The sequence below is a fragment of the Ipomoea triloba genome, chromosome 5 (assembly GCF_003576645.1).
Source record: "Ipomoea triloba cultivar NCNSP0323 chromosome 5, ASM357664v1".
Taxonomy (NCBI): Eukaryota; Viridiplantae; Streptophyta; class Magnoliopsida; order Solanales; family Convolvulaceae; genus Ipomoea; species Ipomoea triloba.
This window is the reverse complement of record NC_044920.1, coordinates 3,952,620-3,969,492: the sequence shown is the minus strand read 5'-3', so window position 1 is coordinate 3,969,492 and position 16,873 is coordinate 3,952,620. Positions and strand designations below refer to the sequence as shown.

Below are 16,873 nucleotides of genomic sequence, written 5' to 3'. Positions count from 1 at the left end.
GGGGGGGGGGGGGGGGGGGGGGGGGGGGGGGGGGGGGGGGGGGGGGGGGGGGGGGGGGGGGGGGGGGGGGGGGGGGGGGGGGGGGGGGGGGGGGGGGGGGGGGGGGGGGGGGGGGGGGGGGGGGGGGGGGGGGGGGGGGGGGGGGGGAATGATGCGGCACATGAAGGGATGCAAGAAGAGAAACATGTTCACATGCAAGAAAACCAACAGTAATGCGGCTGAGCGTTTGGGTAACTGGAAAATTTGATACTCTTTAATTATTCTCAGTATTTGTAATTTCTTTAAATTATTATCTTTCCCGTTGTAAGCTTTCAATATTTTGCAATTCCCTATTACCCTTAGATTCCTATTTTAACCAGACTTTGTTGAGGAGGAAAGCAACTTTGAATATTATCTGAAGTCTTTGAATTTTCTATATATTGTTTGCATTTCTTCTGGTTTTCTCTCGTTAAAATTTGTCATGTATCATTTTCTTGTGGCCTAACGTGTTGAAATTGCTGTCTGCAGGCAGAGTCTTAATAGGACTGTAATCAGTGAAATCTGTATCTTACATGACCTAGTTTTTGTAACTGATGCTTACTGTAGATAAAGGATCAAAGCTTTCAAATTGTGTGATATTGGACTCATATCAGTTTCCTGGAACAAAGGGGCTTCCATAAGTTCCATTTAATTTCTAATTTAGTAACTGATGCTGAACTTGTTCTGCTTTTGTATTTATGGTTTTGTATGTTTCAAATGGTTTGACTGATATATCTTGTATTTGCAGCCTAGAAATCCTTCCTGGCAGTCTAGTAGCTGTTTTGCAGGTAACCCTATAAAGAAGTGAAAGTTCCCAATTGTTCTGCCTCTTTCACCTTTTCTTGAAGAGCCATCTTTTTCAAAGACGGAAAGGATTTAAAACACAAAGAATATGGTTTTAGCCAGAGATCGTCCTTGAACCCTGTGTTACTACAATTTATGATGGTGAGAAATATTCTCATTTGGAGGCGGAACAAGATTGCTGGCTAGGTGATTCAATTTTAAAATTTATCCAATTGAACTTTTGGACTCGTCTGGATCTATTCTTGCTGAAACAAATCCTACATCTGTCCAGATATCATCCTTTACCCCTTGTGTCAGTACAGCTTCTGCTAAGAAATCTGATGTCAGCAGGAATTTTCTTTTAGGAGGTAAAACACAAACAACTAGGTCATGCAAATGTTTGCTCTGTTCAATTGAACTTGGACTCTTTTGGATCATGCCTGCTGAAACATATGCTACATCTGTCCTGATATCATCCTTGAGCCTTGTGCCAATACAGCTTCTGCTGGCATATCTGATGGCAAGAATTTTCTTTTAGAGCTAAAACAATAAGTCAAGAACTAGGTGATGCAAATATTAGCTCTGTTCAATTGAACTTGGATTGGATTCTTCTGGACACATATCTGCTAAAACAAATTTTGCATCTACTCAGAGATCATCCTAATTGGTGTGTCAGTACATGTTCTGCCAGTAAATCCCGATAGTTAATAGACTTCTCTTTGGAGGTAGAACAAGAACAACTACGTGATGCAAATGTTTAATCTGTTCACGGCTCTGGACCCACAACTTCTAAAACAAATTCTATGTCTGTGTACTCTAAAAATAAGGAGTATTTTGGATGTCTACGTGATGAAGCAAATGCGACCTCTGCCTGTTCTAATAGTGAATCCTCTGGAAATAAACCTCAGGTAGCTAACCTAAAGTTTTACTTAGGTTCTATTGCTAGCACAGACAATAGTGTTAAAGCAGTATTTTCTCAAAGCAGCCTTGAAGTTGTAGAAAGCATTCCAGTGAATGTAAAGATGCAAACTTCAAGCAAACAAATGGAAGGTGACTGTAAGTTTCAACTTTCTCTCAGTTCAGGAAATCCTGAATTCTCATTAGGACCAAAGGAGCTGTGTCTTCTTTGGGGGTGTAGAATGGTGAAGGAGGTTCTGAGATGCTTGATGAGTTGGATCCATTATTGCTATCTTTTTCTTTAAAACAAAGAAAAGGCCACCACTCAAATTCAAAATTGGAATTCTAGGTTGAATGATCATAGTCAGGATGTTGATACTAATAGGTCAAAGTGTCAAACTGGGATTTGAACTGTATGGGAGGGTCTTGGCAACGTCTTTCATGATGTAAATAGTATTGCTGCTCTATGGAATACCAGTACTGGAGATGACTTGCAATCTAGGTTAAGCTTTTCAAGCATGAATGATGAATCATGCCTGAAGTTCCGCAGCTGGCCCATGCCGTTCTGTGCTTCCGGCCCCAGGTCATCACAGTTTCCTTTTTTGTTGTCTTTTGAACTTCCATTTATTGTGAAGTGGCGGGTCATCACACTCTACTAGAAGCAGTAGGACACCTGATGGTTTATTTCATAAGGAGGGGCTGATGATAATGAATACTAGCAGGTTTGGCAGGATGATGGGTTGGATGACATCTATAGAATGAAATAACAAAGATTTTGACTTTTTTGCTTCATTTTGTCTCCTGAGATTACATGTGGACCAAATGTAGAATTTGGAATTGAACCTGGAAGAATGTGCAATAAAAATAAAGATTGGAGCAACTAACATCTTAAGCAGCATTGGCAGCAGCATGTTGTTAGCATTTTTTTTATCATTGCTTGCTGCTCAAAACTCATGATCTTTCACACTTGTGGGTGCTTGTTTTTCATTTCTATTCTATTGTATTAGGTATTAGATTGGAGCAACTAACATCTTAAGCAGCATTGGCAGCAGCATGTTGTTCAACATTTTTTTTTATCATTGCTTGCTGCTCAAAACTCATGATCTTTCACACTTGTGGGTGCTTGTTTTTCATTTCTATTCTATTGTATTAGGTATTAGATTAGTATTAGTTAGTGGTCCCGATTTAGTGAGTCCTTTCTTTTGTGATGAATGGTTGGCAGTTGGCACTGATCTTAATTTTGTATCTATGGACATAGGAGAATGGGGGCTATTCAACATGGACCTTGGCAAGAGAAGTGTACCAGGAGAGAAGCAAGGAGGTCAACTTCTTTCAAATAATGGACTTTGGCAATGTAGTTGGCTTCTCATGTTGATCCAAATGAATCGTCCTTCCATGGAGGTCAACCTTTGCCTGCCAGCCAATAGGATAGCAAGTTACAAATTCTGTCTGTCTCGGCAGGATCTACTACTATGAAATTCATAAATGAAGTAGTTAATGAATTTGTCCATATTTTAGGGTCTCAAAGGGGTGTGCTACAGATGCACGGGAGGGTCCTGGCAATGACTTTCAGCATGTAAATAGTATTGACGCTCTACAGAATACCAATACTGGAGATGACATACAATCTAGGTCAAGCATTTTGAGCATGCACCATGCCTGCAGTAAGGAGCAAGTTTTTGGAGCATGTGAGCAGCGAGATTTTTACTTATATCTTTACCATCTAGCCTGCAGTACAAGCCAGGGGATTTGCTTCTCTTAGTCTTGGAAGCACTTTCTTTGGACTGGACTTCCTGAGGGGAAGGTTGGTTCGTTGACCTTGGTAAACTTCAGCAGGTTATTTCTGCACTCTAATCTGTCAAGAACGTGTACTTACATGAATTTATACTGGTAGTAGAACTGTAAAAGTAGAACCTACTGATGAAAATATAAATCTGGACTATGCTGGAGCTGCAATAATCCAGCCAAAAGCTTGATGTTAATTTGGTCAAAAGGGAACTTCTTGAGTGGGAAAATGTGAAACTTGTAGAATTTCCAATTAAGGTCACAGAGAAATTAGCTGAGAAAAAAGATCAATAAAATCTGAACTTGTCTAGGAAACTAGCTGGGTGTAATGTGGCATTGTATTGATCTATTGGAAAGGTTGTAGCATCAGATGAGAGTTCTCTTTCTTCTACTCTGCTAGTTCCTTTGACCCCTGAAAAGTTGTCCACTACAATACTGCCTACCTTTCCAATGATGTCTGTATATGGGAAGTTATCTATAATCAATTTGAACACTCAGTTCATTCTAAAGGTCATTTTGGTAAGAAAGAAATAGATTATTAAAGCAGGCATGGCTTCAAACAAATGCAATTCCTCTGTGAAATATTATAATGTATCAGGTTCCAAGGTAGATGCTTGTGAGTAGGGTGCGAGTGTTGAGGCTTGAAAACTTCCACCTAAAAATCAGCTAGTCTATTTTGATATCTTTGGGTGCAAGTGGTGAGGAATCTGTTGGTGATGCAGAACACATAAATGTATCTGCTGATATGGAAGAAGAATCTTATTATTCTGATTATGAATCAGATGATCATCATGCTTTTCTGTTCATATTTGTTAACAGTGTGGCAAGAAGAAGATGCATATGAAGATGATGAAGTCCAGGATGCAACAATGTAATCAATAGCATGAGATCCAAATGCTGACGGAATGGATTAAAAAAATATTATTGGTTCTGCTATAAACATTTGCATATAGTAGGTTTTCCTGATGATTGTATTAATGCCCAATCCAGTTGTGGTGAAGAAGACGATACAGTCATGCTTCAACAGGAGAAAGTAGTGACTGTATCAAAGAGTGTAGTGGCATAGTTTCTGATAGGAAACCTGATCAATTTGTGGGGAAAGGATGGCTCGTTCCCAACCTCATTTTTGGAAAAAAGTGTTGGCAACATAGTCTGATGATGGTATGTCTTTAAATGCTACTCACCAAAGACATTCTGATTCAGTGGGTGAAAGGACGTCCGAGAGGGATATAGTGAGAATGAGGGTGTTTTACGTGATAGAGCATTAAATGTGATCTACGAAACAGGAATAATTGTAACCAACATCTTGATTGAGAATGCTAGTGGAAATAACACAACAGAAAAATTAATGTCCAACACAAAAACATCTCTAAATGGTAACATAGTAAAGATTTTAGTGGAAATAACTGCTAGATTATCTATTTGCTTTGGGCTTCTAATCCCACTTCCCTTTGAAAAGGCAGCTATTAAGTGGGCAGACCATTGTTAACACGAAGTGGAAGGGAGAGATTATGATATTGAGGAGAAAATTCATGTGTGGGAATAGGTGAATATGTTGTTTACCAGCTACTTTTTTGCTTTAATATGTTTTATTTTTTCTTTAATATTGTTTAATTGTTGATGGTAGTTAATTAATTCTGGTCCTTTTCACTTTTCAGAGAGGAAATGTATGATGATGGTTCTGGGATATATGTAGACAGACTTCAAGGTTCTTATGGTAGCTTGAGGATAAATTTCATGTGCGGAAGAGGACAGGTTTTGGCCTAGTTTGGAAGGTCATACCTCAATTGGTATGCTGCACATGATTTTAGCTTTGGAAGTTATAGTGGTCTGAGTGATTATTGCTTTGCTGAACATAACTGTGCTGTTGCTGTGGCTGGAACTGGAGTTGAAGGGATAGATTTGATATTGTACCAAATGAAGCTATATTTGCTATTAATCAAGGAAGGGAGTTTTTGAATGGGAACTACCTTTTTGGCATTCTTCACAATGGAGGCTTTCTCATGGTCATGCAAGTAGATGTACCCCTATGAAAATAGCTGTAAGATGGTTGGACTTGGGCCTGTAGAGAAGTTAATGAGGTATTTACCTTACAATATTGTTAATCCTTCATATAGACTAGGAAGGCAATTTGTTTGTGGTTTTTTCTATGGCAATTCATAGGAGAGCTATTCCTCGGATGGAGACAAAATCTCCCAATAGATCTCAAAGACATTATCCTGGCCCTCAGGCCTCAGTCTTCTTCTCAGAGAAGAGCTATGAAAGGGCTAGATTGATCTTGTCTGAAATGACAAAGTGTAAACTTTAGTTATGTACCTTGTAGATTGTTATTTGTTTTCTGAAGAGATGGATGCTAGAAGATGTGACTCATTTCTTTGGGACAACCTTCCGTTGACACAAGGGATGTGGATGCTATTCAGGAACGGTGGACCTAGTCTCTCCCAGAAGCACAAGGAGACCTGATTGTTTATTTCATAGGGGGAGGGCTGGTGATAATGAATATTTTTGTGAGCCAATAAATTCCATTATGATCCATGAACTTAAGGGTGATATAGGTAGTGATGGTTCATTCCTTTCGTCCACCAATTTCCCATTTCCACCCTGTGAATGAACCTAGGAGCTTTAGATTCTCTCTAGAAGAAGATGCATAGTCCTTGGAATGAACCAGGGATTTCGGTGCACACATCAAGAGTGGACCTGTAACTACTTTATGACAAACTAGAAAATTTAAAGAGCAATGGAACTTATTGACCAAGTAGGCAGCTTTGGCAGGATGATGGGTTGGATGACATCTATTGAGTGAGAAGAGACTAAAGATTTTAACTTCTTGCTTCGTTTTGTCTCCAGTTGTTACATGTGTCCAAATGCAGAATCTTGGAATTGAACCTAGAAGAATGTGCCAGCGCCCAGCAGTAACAATAAAAGATTGGAGCTACTAATAACATCTCTAGCGGCATTGGCATCAGCATCATGTTCCACATTTGTTTTTCATTGCTTGCTGGCTCAAAACTCATGATCTTTCACACTTGTTGGTGCTCATTGCTAGATTTCAACTTTAGACCTCACCTAGCGGCCCCTACATTATGACTTATCCAGCCCAAAATGGAGCTAGAAGCTACTGTGAGGTATAATGATGCCACGAGATCAATAAGAAAAGCTTGACTTGTTTCTCTATAACGTCTCTGGATAATACCTGTGTAGGCAGAGCAGAGTCTTTTATTGATGCGAGCAGCACTTGCAGTAAGATGAACCACCTTTCTTTCTTGTTGCCCTATCGTCAAATCTCGTCGTAATCGTTTTGCAGTTCTTGTGGATAAATATTTGTGTCCAGATTTATCCGTTGCTGCTTGTACTAGGTCATATTGTGTGCTGGGGAGCAATATCTGCTTCTTGCTGGGATTTTAATGATTCTTAGAGTTACTGACATGTGAACCTGATAACTTGTCTTTTTGTTTTTTGGGTCATCACTGGCTTAGAACATTTGATGCTTTGACTTGAGAACATAATTTCCTTCTTTTGTTGTTGTTGTTGTTGTTGTTGTTTTTTTTTTTTTTTTTTTTTTTTTTTTTTTTTTTTGGGTTAAAGTTTTGTTTATATATTTGGAGAGAAACTACACATGATGTTATGTTTAGAAAAAATGATATACTTGGTTTTTGAGTTATACTCTACACAAATTTAATTCCTCAATTATTGTTGTATTTGTTTTTGGTTTTTCAGTTATTAGTGAAGGGAGAATTTGATATTTTTGTTAATATTTCACTAGATTTGGATGAAAAATCAATACAAAACTTAAATGACAGGCAAAAACTTTTGTGATACTGTCTCACAGATCTCAATCCATGAGCTGGGTAAGATATTTTATTATATGGGTCAACATGTGCATCTCATGCCCTTTCCTCATTGTTTCTCTCTCTGTTTTTGTCACAGGATTGATTTTCCCATCTCATCTGCTCACGCTGTTTTTTGACTCCTCGCATCTTCGTCGCTCACCCTCTTTGTTTCCTCCCATCTCCTCTGCTAAGCTCTCCACCTCCTCCCATCTCTTCTGTCCCCATTTCTGTCGCCTCTAACTCCGGTAAGTATTGCAACTCTGGCTAATGAGAATTTCTCTCATTCAAATCCCAATTCTCTACTTAGAAATTATTTATATTAATGTAAAAACATAATTTCTATTTAAGTTTCAGAATTTTGGGAAATAATACTTCAATAATATAAAATTTAGTATTTCTAAATTCTCATTTCATTATTATATTTTTTTAGAAATTATTATTAATATGGAGTGTGAAAACCTGTTTATGATGAAAACGATGAAACTGATGAATTTGCCGTTGATGAGCATCTCACATGTCTTGCATTTTTATAAAAAGAAGGTAAACCTTTTTTAATTAATAGTACTTATTCTATAATTGAAAAGTATTATGTATATGGATAAAAATAGCACTTAAATTTTTCACAATATTCTATGTAATACACATGTTATCGTAATATTGTGCAATATTATGTTATTCTGTGTAATATAGTTCTAATGAAAAAATAGATACTTTCTACTGTATTCTAATGACATTATTGGCTTTATTTATTTATTTATTTATTTATTTTATAGAAAATGTTATGAATGTGGAGAATCAGGAGACACTTTTTTTGACCACATTGAAATAAATATTGTGTCTACAATTGATTCTAATCAACATCATGATCTTTTTGCTTATGTAAACAGGAAATGTAAAGACATGAATTTCATTATAGTCATAAGTAATACATTTTTTTTTAATATAAGTAGAAGTAACATCTCAAATAATTGTTACAGAGATTAAAGTTGACATATGTGGTTCACTTGAAGGCTTAAAATGAAAAACACTTGAAGAAATGTATGATAAACATAGTCGTGCTCTTGGATTTAGCATTCGTAAATCAACTACAAGGACGAATAACAATCTTATAGTTAAAAAGTATTTTGTACGTTCTTTTCAGGACAAGAAAATCTAAGAATCTTGATGAACAAAGTGATGTTTCTTCATCAAAAGGTAAAAAAAAAAAAAACATTAGACTCACAGGATGTGAGGCTTCAATGAGAGTAAGGTTGAAAGATGGTGTTTATGAAGTAGCCCATTATATAACTTTATATAATCATTATTCGACTAGAAAAGAATTATTTAGCTATTAGTAATGCAATAGCACATGTATATATTTCCTATGTTTACATTACATTTTTTTTAGTTTTCTATTTATTTATTCTTTCTAATATTTATTGTTTTTAATATAGGTTTTCCCTCAAACAAAACATAGGTTATGCCTATGGCATCTTCACCAAAATGCTATTAGTAGATTTGGACACATTTAACAAATGTTTGACAGGTAAACTTTCTTTCTTGCACAATTGAAAATCACATTTTTGCTCTATAAATAACACATTTATACTGTAAAGTATTAAATATAGAGCTATAAGTATTAGTTATGTCTGTAAAATTGTGATACTTATGATAAATATTTTCAAATCACCAATCCTCAAGAGTCTATCACCAATATATTCAAACCACCAATTATCTAAAGTCAATCACCAACACAAATGTAAATGTCAGTTTCTAAACTCAAAATATATTCAAATCACCATTTCTCTAAAGTCAATCACCAATATATTCAAATCACCAATCATCTAAAGTCAATCACTAACACAGTTTAGTTCTTTATCGATTCTCTAGCATTTTTCTTATTCTGTGCAGACTTTTTGTTGCAAAAATCTAACACACCCTCTTCTTCACATCTTCTGCGAATTTATTCAATGCACTCCAAATAATCATTGAACAAATTTCTGCCCTTAACTCCTGTATAATGGCAACCTTGAATCAAACAAGAAGAAAATTAAAACTTAAAAAAAAAATCAACCTAAAATCTAATTTATTACCTTATACAAATCATGTGTGTTATAAACTTCTTTCCTAAAGCTCCTCAATACATTATGTATACACAGTCAACATCGTGTCTCCTTGTTTGTCATTTAAATGTCACATTCTCAATACTATAAAACAAAGGATCTCCAACATGCTTATGTCTTTTTGACTCAAGAAATTTTTTCATCAACAATTATTATAAAATTAAATATCTAAACTATTATTATCATATTAAGCCAAAAAAAAAAATATAAAAAAGTGTGATACTTACCAATCGTTTTATTGTTGAAATATATTTTGCACTAATATCTTGATCATGTTTTCTGTTATTCAAGTATTGGACTTTTTTTGCTTCAAAATTGATGACAACCAAAAAGTAGTGTTAATCCATATGGATTGGAATGAATATCTACAATTCAAATAAAATATAATGTTCAAATCCTTAATGATTTATTCAATAAATTTAAATTAAAAACTGAAATAATTACCAAATCAATTGTGTTCAAGTCTCTGTAGTTTGATTTCATCTATGTATTCTAACATCCTATAATGGACTTTTCATTTTTTTTCCTCCATTTTCAAGGTTCTCAATAATATTATTCAAAGTATAACTATAAGAAAGAACATGGAGAAATTCTTAGTGATAATATAATTCTTCTTTTAAAGCAATATATAACACTTTCTAAATAACAATACTTTTTTAATACAATTATCTTACTTTTTAAAAGAAAAAAAATATTATTTAAACTAAAAAAGAACTTAAAGTGAACCCAATGCCAAAGAAAGAGCAGTTCATGCTATGTTGAATTTGATTCTTCAATAAACACCATTCATCATTAACATTTGTGCATATCATCTCATTATATTTCAAGCTTGCAATGTCACTCCAAGGTATAAAAACCTCTACATCAAATGCAAACATATTTTCATCAACACTGAGAAAAGAATCAAGAAATAAGACATCTTCTAACTATTTTAACGAAGATAAAAGTGTATATATTAAAATATTTACTTACTCTTCAATAAATTATTTATCATAAACAGAACAGTAATCAAGAATATGTTAACTCATAAATTTGTAATTTAGATAGCATTTTCTTATTGTTATTGACAAATCGAGAAACAAATGGACAATCCTCTTCAATATGTCAACTACCATCATCACCATTTATTTTATCATCACTATTAATTTCAACTGCTATGTTTGCCTATAATCCATGACAAAATGAATAGAGCATTCAATATAATATTATAAGCATTAAACATAAAACTTTATAACACAAATTTAATACTTCACATCAAAAGTATATAATCGACATGTATAAAGATTATTGAAACAATAAAACAGTAAAATCAATTAATTACCATATGATTTTCATTTCCATCATCACCATCAATTTTAGATGCTATAATTTCCTATACCCCATAACAAAATGTATAGAGCATTCAGTATAATACTTTAAGCATTAAACATAATACTTTATAGCACAAATCTAATACTCCAAATCACAAATATATAATCTTAGATTATTGAAGCAGTAAAAAAGTAAGGTCAATTAATTATTATCTGATCATAATTTTTCTTCACATTGTTTTTGTAATAGTTTTTCATCCGGTATCAATAGATCAAACGAAGGCATTGACTCGGATAACTTCTTCATAGCCAGGAAGTTTTCAACCACCTTATCCACACATTCTAAAACTTTAGAATTTCCATAAAAAAAGTTGGCTATCTTATGAAAGGCGACATTGTGATGAGTTCTCATGTGCTTTCTCTTTTATTTGTCCCCTTAGTTTCATAAGACTCTTTATATGTATACTTGTGATAACTACCATATTCCTTTTCAATAGGAGAAATGTCTCAGGCATGTTCTTTAAAAAAATTAAGTAATGTAATACTTAACTTTATTAGAAAACTATAATACTTTAGTAATAAAAATATAGTACTTATGTAACTAATAAAAAAGAAATAAATTAATACTTACATCTTCCGCCATTTTGTGTATCTCATTGTTATCAAGTTCACCTGTAGGGATTGTGAACTTGTTAACTATTGAAGATTCTTTCATGATTTCATCACACATTTTATTTGATATCTCTCTAAGAACCTCATATTTAGTAACAACCTTACTACTACTAATATGATATGTAGAATGATCCAACCCCCCTTATTCAGAAGCTTCAGCAGATATTTTTTCAAGCATCATTTATTTTAACTTTTCATAAGTCTAATGTTGAATCAAAGGAACAGTGCATGGTTGCACAACTAGAGACTCAGACAAAAAATTCTTCAGGTGTTAAAGATGGAAGGTAGGTACTGGGCAAATTTATATTTCAATTTTATTCATTTTTTCAATTTTTTCCATTTCTTCTGTAATTTTCTCTTAATTTTCTTCTTTCTTTTTTGATTCTTATATTGTGTAGTTTTATTTTTCTTTTTAGAAGGTAGGCAAAATTTTGTTTTGTTATTTTCTATAGTTTTTCTTATTTTTGTACTTTTTGTTTTGTTTTGTTTTGTTTTTTTTTTTTTAATTTTCTAGGCTAAATTTTGTTTTGTTATTTTCTGTAGGTTTTCTTATTTTTATTTCTTATTTTATGCAATATAAATAAGAAACTCAGTTTCTGCAAATTTGTTTAATTTTGGGCAGATTGACAAATTTGTTTATGGAATTTTTTTTTAGGTTTTTCTTAATTTCTAGGGCAGATTTGTTTATGCAAGTTTGTTTAATTTTGTTTACTATTTTGAATTTTACATGTACAGATGGAAATGGTTGCGGTTATTTTTTTTTATTTTTTTTTAATTGGAAGGATCAAAATTTTGGAGGGGAGAATGTGAGCACGAAGACATAAATGTGATGCTAGTTTCTTTGAGTCGTGAAATAGGAGGTGTGCGAGAGTTAATTGTAACATAGTACAGTGCACTGAAAAAGGAAAACAAAGTACTCAGAAAAAAAGTGTTTTGTTTTTATTATTGTAATTGTAGTACTTGTAGTTAAGTTGTTGGTTTGAGATGGTAATAAATGAAAAAAATGCTAATGTTGTGCCTCATTTAAATCATTGCTGCCAATGTAATGAATGGAAAATACATATCTTGTAAATTGTAACTACAGATGCTAAAATTCACTGTAACTATAAATGTCACACTGTAACCACAAAAAATGAACTCACATATGGCAAAGCACCAAAACCATAAAGTATTACATCCAAACAACAAATTACTATTAACAAACTGCCAATCATTTGTGATGAAGCCTTATATAACCAAAACTGGAAATTTCATTCAAACAACACTGATTTCATCCATTCATTTTTTTTGAAAATATTTCATCCATTCATTAAAGTATCAAAGTTGAAAATTTCATCCAAACAACAAATTACTATTACAAAGCATTGATAATTCATAATTCATCCAAACCAGAACCAAAATAGCACAAATTATTCATATAATTCAGCCTCTCCTCAGACATTAATAAACTGCCCATCATTTGTTCTCCACAAAATCATGCATCCACAAAATCATGCATCCACAAAAGAAGTGACTACATAAACACTAGCTAATAATCTACAAAACACAAAAAGCATCATTGTCTTCATCAATCTTCATCTACCTTCATGGTTCTATTGAGTTTCACTCTGTGCAACCTACATAAATTAAAGACATCATTGTGAATTAATCTAGCATTACTTACATCCATCTACATGAAAAATTATATTCAATTAGTTTACTTGAAGCGTCAACTAAGCTTTCCTGCGACAAGCATGTCCCTCTTCCACTTCCTCTCCCTCTTCCTCTCCCTCTATCTCTCCCCCTTGCAGCAGCAGGTGGTCTTCCTCTAACAGTTGAAGAAGTGGCAGATTCTGCTTGTTGGCTTGAGAGTGTAGGACAAAATCATTTATTATGTCCCTTTCCCTTGCTTAGTTGACATGTCATAATTCTTCATCAAATGTAAATTTACCTTGAATTGAAATCTGTCCTTTTTAAATTCATAACCCTCAACTCCATTGAATGCCACATCCCAACCTGCATTCCCAAGTATGCTTTCATTGAGCTTCTTCATCACCAATGAGCCGTAATTTCCTCTCTAATTTTCAGCCATTGTTTTTTTTCTTTGCTACCCGTATATCCTCAAGCAATGGAATTATAAACTTTGATCTTGCACTGAGCAAAGTTCAATTGAATGCCTCACTTAGGTTGTTATCTACCATGTCACACTTGACATCTTCCTTGAAGTAAGTCTTGCACTAGTATTGCATTGGATATTTGTCAAGATCAACACAGGCAGCAACATCAATCTTCTCTAAAGCCTTGAAACTTTCAGCAAGTTGTGTTTTATTTAGTGTCTTTGCAATCTGCCAGAAATGACCCTTAAGAACTTTCCCTCTATGGCTCTTACTCTAATTGGCATGCACATGCCTAACACAATTTCTATGTTGAATGACATTGGATAATTCCTACAATTGATAAGGCACAAAAACAAAGCAAAATGAATACAAACAGATTCAAAAAATGAATAGAAACAAATTTAGAAAATGAAATTGGGTTATTTACCTTTTGTTGATCACTCATTAGTGTGTATTCATTGCTGTCCACAATGCCCAAGTCAGACTTTAGAAGCTCCAAAAACCATCCCCATGAAGAACTATTTTCGATCTCAACAACAACCCAAGCAATTGGGTACATCTGACTATTCTCATCCCTACCAACAGTTGTGAGGATTTCACCCTTCAATTTGCCTTTCAAGAAGCATCCATCATGTCCAATAAACTTCCTACACCCCGCTAAGAATCCTTTTTTCATGGCATTAAAGCATACATAAATCCTATCAAATATCAAGGGTGAAGTAGGAACAGTTCTTGTAGTTTTTATCTTAACAGTAGAACCGGAATTTGAATTTAGACACTCTTGAGCATAATCTCTTAGCTTCTTGAACTAACTCACTTACCCTATTTCCAACTTCTTAAGAATTTCCATTATTACCCTTCTACACATGCTCACTGTAACATTGATGTTCAACTCTTCTTTAATGGTCCTACTCAACTCTAAATAACCAATACTAGGATTTTGCCTCACCTTTTCTTCATATTTCCACTCTACCCACTTATGACTAATTATCCTTAATGTAAATTCAGTTTTGCATCTATGCTCCAACATCATTGATTTAACTTGAAAACATGGTTGCAGTAGGCGCTAGGCGCTAGTCGGGCGGTAAACTAGCGCCTAGCGCCTAAGCGGTCTAGGCGGCGACCTATAAAAATAAAAAAATATTACATGTGTGTGGTGTATGTCATATATTATATTATATATATTACATATATATATCTTACTTGTCTTACTTATATAAATAAATAAATTTAAATATATATAAATATAATAAAAAAATTAACAAGACCGATTCGCTCGAGTTAACTCGGCTAACTCTGCCGAGTTGGGCGAGTTAACTCGGCCAAATTCAGTCGAGTCGGCCGCCAACTTGGCCTAGTCGGCCAAGTTAGGCGCTAGGCGGCCACATAGGCGGCTGGTCACCTAGGCGGACGCCTAGGCAGCAATTCGCCTCGGTCTAGGGGCGCCTAGTGCCTAAGCGGTGCCTAGGCGGGGGATTTTTCCAACAGTGCTTGAAAACACCTTGTTCTTTCTTCCCAACCTGCACTTAAATGAAAAGCACACCCCTTTCCAAGACATTCTACGCTAACATACTTTAATATATTTCTTTTCCAAAATAAATCCCTCTTTGTGTGTATAGCACAACTAATCATACCAAGCTTGAATTGCACATTGTCATCAAAATACATACCTAATTCAAACAGATTCAGAAAATGAATACAAACATATTTAGAGAATGAATACAAACATATTTAGAAAATGAATACAAACAGATTTAGAAAATGAATTGCACATTGTAATCAAAATACATACCTAATTCAATAATGTGTAGATCAGATTTAGGATTAAACTTGGGGTACATATCATTGTACTTAGACTGAACTTCATTCCCTTCATCATTTTGTAAATCTTCTTGGATTGTAGGTGGATCTTCTAAATCATAATATTCAGAATCTTGGGTATCTTGTTCAAGAATATCTGATTGTGGCACATACTGGGGTACAATTGACTCATCTACTGTTGCTCTTCTTTTTCTCTTATCCCTACCCTAATTTGGAATACTATTATGCTCCCTCTCTTGGTCACTATCACTCCCAATACCCTGCTCAATGTTATTGTCACTTTCACCCTCATTGTCACTTTCTATTTCACTCCCAATATCAACATATATATGTCCCTTCTTCACTCCCAAATTCAGCATCTCCCTCAACTTCACTCCCCCCATGCTCACCCCTAATTCTTCCTCAAACTCATCCTCACCTTGATCTTCATCCCCTTCAGGCCCCGGTAAACATAAACCAATTACTTCAGGCTCATCTATTCCATGTTCAACATAAATCTCACACTTTTTATGTTGACTACTAATATGAGCTAAGTGTAGACTACTAGCTAGCATCATTGTCTACTAGTTTTAAAGCTTCAAAGGGTTCAGAGGACAACTTGTATGTAAGTGAGACTATTTTCCCATATCTTTGGTCAATTATATATTTCAGTAAATGGGGATAACATATAAAGTCTGGGTCCATATGCACTACCTCAGTCTCACCATTCAAATATTGTAGCTTAGGTTATTTTTCACAAAGTTACCACCATGGTGAATTATTAATTCCACAAAGTCATTCATCCTGAGAAAAAGAGCTAAACGTATTCAATAAACCTACCAACCACTATGCAAGACCACAATTATAAACATAAAAACAAGGACCACAGACTGATAGATTAAATATACATTCATAATACAATGTAAAGATTTAACCTGATAGCGGAAGCCAATAGGATCAAGCACCTCCTCCAACCATAGTTGTCATTTCTATATCATTGCTTTAAGGATTGTAAGGAACTTCAGAGTGTTTTGTCTACTACTTGGTCTCCTAAGCAATTAGATGGTGTAGTCTCTGTAAGTAGGAGCAGTGGGGGGACCATACTTATATAGCCTATGTGCCATCATAATAGGCTAAGTAACGGAAACTGTTACTTCCGTTTTAAACCACAACATAATGGCCATAAATGACCTATTAACTTGCACCATTTAATAGTGACATTATTAGTAGTAAATGTTACACATACCACACTTTATGACTTTATACACAACAAATTGACAAAATTCAGCCTACAAAACACTATATATTCAGGACCACATTTATACACACATATTCAAAAAAGATAAAGGCAGCAGTCCCCATTATATCAAAAACATAAAATAAAGTATTCAAAGTAGGACCACACCTCAGAACATCAACATCATTTGCATATATTATTCACAGTAGGATCGCACTACATCAACTCTATTTATTTATTTATTTGTTATTGGAGTCTTTTTTTCACACTTCACAGTTCAGAACATATGAATATATATATATATATATATATATATATATATATATATATATATATATATATA

The 16,873-nt window shown here is 34.4% G+C and overlaps 2 long non-coding RNA genes across 12 annotated transcripts in view; one reads left to right on the top strand and one right to left on the bottom strand.

Annotated features, from left to right (window-relative positions):
* LOC116019957 overlaps positions 1–16,873 on the top strand; it is a 29,111-nt gene that overhangs the window by 3,320 nt on the left and 8,918 nt on the right. The window contains exons 4-11 of one of the 11 annotated variants that reach the window (XR_004098785.1): positions 508–2,281; positions 2,957–3,534; positions 4,303–5,029; positions 5,142–6,723; positions 7,247–7,558; positions 8,747–8,838; positions 10,976–11,681; positions 12,133–12,425. This is a non-coding gene — a long non-coding RNA (uncharacterized LOC116019957). Of the gene's footprint in view, positions 1–507; positions 2,814–2,956; positions 3,535–4,302; positions 5,030–5,141; positions 6,724–7,246; positions 7,559–8,746; positions 8,839–10,975; positions 11,787–12,132; positions 12,426–16,873 lie in introns of those variants that run through there. The other 10 variants (XR_004098791.1, XR_004098793.1, XR_004098786.1 and 7 more) reach the window with 10 other exon arrangements.
* LOC116019959 lies at positions 12,810–13,817 on the bottom strand. The gene is made up of 2 exons (XR_004098795.1): positions 13,098–13,817; positions 12,810–13,013 (listed from the first exon to the last, which is right to left on the bottom strand). It is a non-coding gene; the product is annotated as an uncharacterized LOC116019959 (long non-coding RNA).